The sequence below is a fragment of the Gavialis gangeticus genome, unplaced genomic scaffold, assembly GCF_001723915.1.
Source record: "Gavialis gangeticus isolate Ggan-Ray unplaced genomic scaffold, GavGan_comp1, whole genome shotgun sequence".
Taxonomy (NCBI): Eukaryota; Metazoa; Chordata; order Crocodylia; family Gavialidae; genus Gavialis; species Gavialis gangeticus.
Genome location: NW_017729024.1, coordinates 109,424,314 through 109,430,195, shown reverse-complemented (window position 1 = coordinate 109,430,195; position 5,882 = coordinate 109,424,314).

The following is a 5,882-nucleotide window of genomic DNA, read 5'->3' as shown; positions in this document are numbered from 1 at the left end:
GAGGGGGACTGGGGGAGTGGGAGTGCCCTGAGCTGCTTTTTTAAACTTTGCTTTTTTTTAGACCCCTGGATATCCAGGGGTCTAATTTTCTCCCTGTGCTGCAAACTTGCAGTGCGGGGAACATTTTTTTGTTCTCATACATGCCTGTTGCCCCACCTCAAAGGGGTTTGAGGTGTGGCAAGAGGTACGTGTTTACTTGTGTGGATGCACCCAGTGTCCAACACATGCCAGGATGAAGACAAGCAATGGCTATTTATGAAAGCCTCTGAAAATCTAACTTAACACGTTTTAACACAATCCACATATGCCTCAAAATTCAAGATTTACATATGTGAACTGGTATTTGCCTTTCATTTGGAAAATATAAATGTTACTCAGTTAGAAAACAAGAACAGCCCCTTAACCAATCACCTGCTACAAGTAACAAAGGAAAATTACCTGGATTTAACAACTGCTGAATAATCCAGCGGCTGCAAGCTGTTCCCCAAACAATGTGTCCAGTGTTCATGATTTTAGGGAGCCCTTAGGAGCCCCTTAAGTAAGGAACCATCCTTACTTTCTTTAAGGCTAGAAACTTATAGGAGAATGTCCTGAAAAGGCAGAAAACTACCACATTGGTAGCCATCATTTTTCATAGTAAGTGCCCAACAGAGTATATTATTCCATTAGGTTTAACAAATACGTTTAAATGATGGATTGTTGCCTTCTTCAAAGTATTTAGTTAAAAATAAAAAGCACACAATTCTTTCCAGACAGGGAAACCTCTTTGTACAGATGTGGCTTACTGGAAATTTTTTGATCTAGCAAGAAGCATTTCATAACTTGCAATACAATATGCAGAAATCTTCTTTTATGGATTATGTACCTTTGTTAGTCATTAGTAGGGCCTGATATGAGTGAAAGACGTGTGTGTATATGAGGGTGTAATGGGTGTGGATAGAAGATGGAGGTGAATTTACTCTCTAGACCAAACACAGGGACACTAGGTCATTTTTTTTAAAAATTCCCTGGTAACAATTGTGAGTGTACCGTTCCTTGTTTTATGTGAAACCATTAAAATGGAGGGGCCTGGAGAAAACCTTCTTCTCCAAGAGTAAAATGGTCAGCTACATAGTAATAAGTGCCACATTTATATCCGAGTGCCAAAACACTTCAGGCTGCATCTCTTCAGATTATGATCTGATGCTGAATAGTTCCACAGGGTATTTATAGACAACACATTAATGTGGGTTAAATGCCCCTTTGCACCACTTTAATGGTGTTGCTGTTTGCACAAGTTGCAAATTTGGCAGCAAATTGCGTGTTAATTCTAGCTGCTGTAGCAAATTCAGCAGCATGATGTGCCTGAAATGACTTTGGGGTGCAGCAAACTAAAACACCTCTGAGGAGTTTTAGTTTGTTACCTTTATAGCTGTAGATGGTTCTGTGAGGCTCAGTAGTTGCGCGGACAGCCCCAGCAGGCAGCCCAGCAGCAGCCCAGGAAGGCAGGGTGCCCTGAAATTAAAAAAAAAATGCGGCAAGCCTGATCTTTTTCTTTGTTTCTTCCCTTGAGCCTTCCTGCCTGAGCTGTGTGGGGGCCCAGTGCTTCCCTCCACAGCTGCGGTGCCCCCTGGGATCTCCCGAGCCGGGTGCCTGAGGGTTTAAAAAACCACTGCTTCAATCTGAATCTCCATGTCATCTACAAATGCCCATAGTGCCTCATAAATTAGGCTCTAAATTGTTACTTGCCAAAGCCCAGTGTGATTTCCCAGTTCCAGTGCAACCTAAAGACATTTTCTAGCACTCTCACAAACAAGGAAAGAGAATTAGAACAAACAGAACCTTAACTTCAGCAGCTACAATTAAGATCAATAAGCATTCTGAAAAACTGTGTATTGGTAACACTGAGCAAGCCTAGAATAATCGTCTACATATTGCATGCTGAGTTAACTTGTTTCAGAAATATGTTCCTTCTTATTGCCCTGTGCCTCACAGTGAAAAAGAAAGACTGGACTACAAATTAAAATACCATTGTTTTCATTTTTAAAAGGAGTGCCCTGGGAGCATTCTCTCAATAGCCACATGTTGGCAACTGAAGTATGCTGTGAACTGTCTGCACTATTACAATACAAAGAGAATTTTTTATTACCATGTTATCATCCTGAGGCCTGGCCAAAAAATAAAAAAAGATGACTTAAAAATGTGGTTGAGTAGCATGAGGAAAAGATGCTACTCTGTCTCAGCAAAAGATTGCACTACTTCACTGTTACTACTACATGACTGGAGATCACAGGGAATGTAGTCCTGGGCCCTATGATTCTGTCTAGTCTGTTGGCAAAGGAGTGCATTATGGTTTCCTGAGCTAAAACATACCATGCTGAGGCTCATCGGCTAGGTGCATGTGGTGCCAAGAAGAGCTCTATAGGAAATAGGCAACTAATGATGGGGAACAGCATTTATAACCATATATTTGTATCATATCAGCTTTGCATAAACAATCAGACATCAAGCTCTTAGTCACCAAACCATGGATAACTTAAGAGCAGTTATCTTGTGCTATCAAACAGTTTTTAGCAGGAAACACTGATAAGCAAACATTTCCTTTGATCATGGAACAAGGTACAAGTGATGGATATCTCTCCTCAGTCCTATGGGAATATGTAAGGAAAGGCAGAGTAAGAAGCTGAAAAAGTTTTATTAATATTATACATAAGTGATCAAATTTATCTGTGGTGTGACTACTTATCCAGAAGTTTATGTGGATACACTGAGGATGGATCTGGCCCAGTGATGGGAGAAAGTACAGAAGTTCTAGGTATAAAAGAAAACCTCCTGCCTCAGCAGCACAATTCCTAACATTTATAGATGGTAGTGCCTCCCAACCCAGGCAATACCAAAGAGCTTTATAAATACAGGAAACCTGTCACCTGCCATTGAAATCCAGTCACGTCTGGGGTGGAATGTGGCAGCTCCTTAACAACACAAAGCGAAAAATACCATAGCTGACTAAAGCCGGATGGGTGGAATTTATAATAAGCTGAATATAATTATTCAGTTGACTCACAATCTTCAGATCCTACCAGCTAGAACCCACTGAGCTCTAAATTATTATTTTAGAGTCCTTTCATCCCTATTCATGTGCTGTGCACCTAATACTTTGCTGAACAACTTACTATAATAAATTGTTTTTCACCTTATGACAGCAGGGTGAAGGAATTTGTAAAGGAGGAAGGACCAATCATCCAAAAAAAGAAAGAAAGTTCATTCAGCTTATATTTTTAACAATGTTGCCTAAATAAATGATTAGCTCTTCACTGAATGTCTCTGAGCACCCATTTTCAAGAAACTTCACCGCTGAAAATCATTAGTGAAGAGGGAAGGTGAAACAGCTAATAGAAGACTGGAATAAACAGATAATAAACTGGACTTAGCAGTGTTTTGATGGAAACAGGCTGAATTTGATGAGTTTGTTGTTGGTCACAAACTTAAAAAAAAACAACCTCTGGAGGTTCACAAGAATAATCAGATCATATTAATTCCAATATCTGCAAGAAAATAGGCCTGTGTATCCTGCCATACACACCCCACTAGTATTTTTGCTAGCCCTCAGCATAGGTATGAATTTCTCTTATTGTGTGTTAGATACATACATATACATATATACAGTCTATATATACACTGTATACTATGTATAGTATATATAATCTGCTGCACATAGAGCATTGCTAGTGTGCCCTACCTGTGGGTAGGACTGTCACTTGTGCATTGGACTCAGCAGCTATCATGGTGCATACACCATGCTCTGTAAAGAGCGATGGTGCCAATTGAATATCTATATCTATATAAAATAGAGATAGCTAGCTAGATAGATATAGGCACAACATTTGTACTGTTGTACAGTGAAAATCTAGTCCTGTTAAACAAAACTTACATTAACTTTCAGATTTTGAAAAACCAAGGATGCCATTATTATTGCATTTATGGTTATAGGATTACACCTTATCCAAGGCACAGGAGATTAAAACCACTTATGAAATTACATTTCACATGAATTATTTTATGTAACCTTGCTTCCTTTGAGGTCATTTCCTTTTGTAAATGTTTTCATGGTACATGGTCTCTCTCTTTCTCTCTCTTTTCCCTTAAACTGGTTTAATGTTAACTGTAAAACATGAAAACTAAATAAACTGGTAGTAGTAATTGAGAGAGAGTCCTTCCCCACCCTCCACCACTCCCCCCACTAAAAAAAAATCTTTCAAAACCAACTTTGCAGTCTCTTGCATTTTAATGTACAAAATGGGGGTCTGTTACTACTGAAAACAAATGCTCAGGTGAGAACAAGCTTTTCAGGTAAGCAAAGCTCTCTTGACAGGACCAAATGCTGCTCTCAGTTTCACCAGGGATCATTTAGAATACCATAATTTCTTACATACAACACATACCTTTTTTTCCAAAAACCAGCTGCTGGAAATGGAAGCGCAAATTATATGCAAAAAATATGGTAAGAGCAGTTTCTGCTGCTTACTGAGCAAATTGAAAGCAAAATCTGCATATTCCATGGAGATACAATGAACAGGCTCAGCTCCTAAACTGTTGCTACACAGCTACTTATGACAAGATATTTTTTCCTTCATTCTGCCTTTCAAAAACAAGGTGCATATCTTATTCCAGGGCCTATTATATGCAAGAAAAACAGTAACTCCCTTGTCTTGAACTGAATGACTCTAGAGTGGCATTTGTGTGGCTGAGATCATGGACAACTATTCATTTAAAGGCACAATGGGAACGGATCTCCAATCCCAATAACTGTATCTTCTGCCATGCCACCTGTGCATGGCAGGATGCTAAATTCTGGGATTGGTTATCAGATCCAAATTGCACTCTACGTGTTAGTGCTGGGGGAGCTCAGGTTCATGATCCTGGGCTCCTCCTACACCAGTATGTTGAAATCCAGGTGCTCAACAATCAGCTGATGGTCAGCTGCTCTGGGACCACACTGGGGCTTAAACTGGCCCTCATGCAGTCCCCAGAGCTGGCTGATAATCAGCTGATTGTTAGCCAGCAGGGACCACAGGGCTGGTCCAAGTCCTGGCGTGGTTCTGGAGCCAACTGATTGTTGGGCAATGGGAATTGCACCAAGGCTGATTAGAGCTCTGGTGAGGTCCTGGATCTAGCTGACCTGGCTGAAGACCCAGGTGCAGTCCTAACCCTGCTATATGTTCAATTTAAGGTATAACAGCAACCAGCTGCAAAAAATATTACATATTTCTGTGTAATGTTTCTATGGCTGCTTTCTCTTTGTGGCACCTTTAATTGCTTGGAAGTGTGGCTTGGTTAGTATTTAAGACCTGATTAACAGACTAATTGTATCATAAGTGGGTTTTGGTCCATAGCATATTACCTGCATCATATCCTAAACCACAACTTCATTCTAGATGTCTTTGCTTTGACTTGACATCTGACTGCTGCCTGCCATGCCCCACTCTTCATTTATCTTACAGATAATGCTTATCACAAACATTCATCATAGTCAAATCTTCATTGATGGTGAACTTCCCTATTTGACTTGTGTGTGGAGAGTGAGCAGGGGTTAACCTGACATATGCTATTCTATATAAGCTTGGTGCAAATCAGTTTCACCTAACATCTATTTAGCTAGCTCTCATTCTGTTTCAGTGAGGTGTTCCAATGACTCTGCTTATGAACAATATTAGTTTGTTTGTAATAATATATATAGAACCTGAGAGTCAAACTTTTCCAAGTTCATCCATTTCATGCTCTACAGATATTTCTGAGTCTTTTATGCTGGTTTTAAAGTATGACTTCAACCACTTCCACCACTCAAATTTACTATCAGCAGCACTGTCACATGAATATCATAAATAGGCTCAGCTTTGCAAACC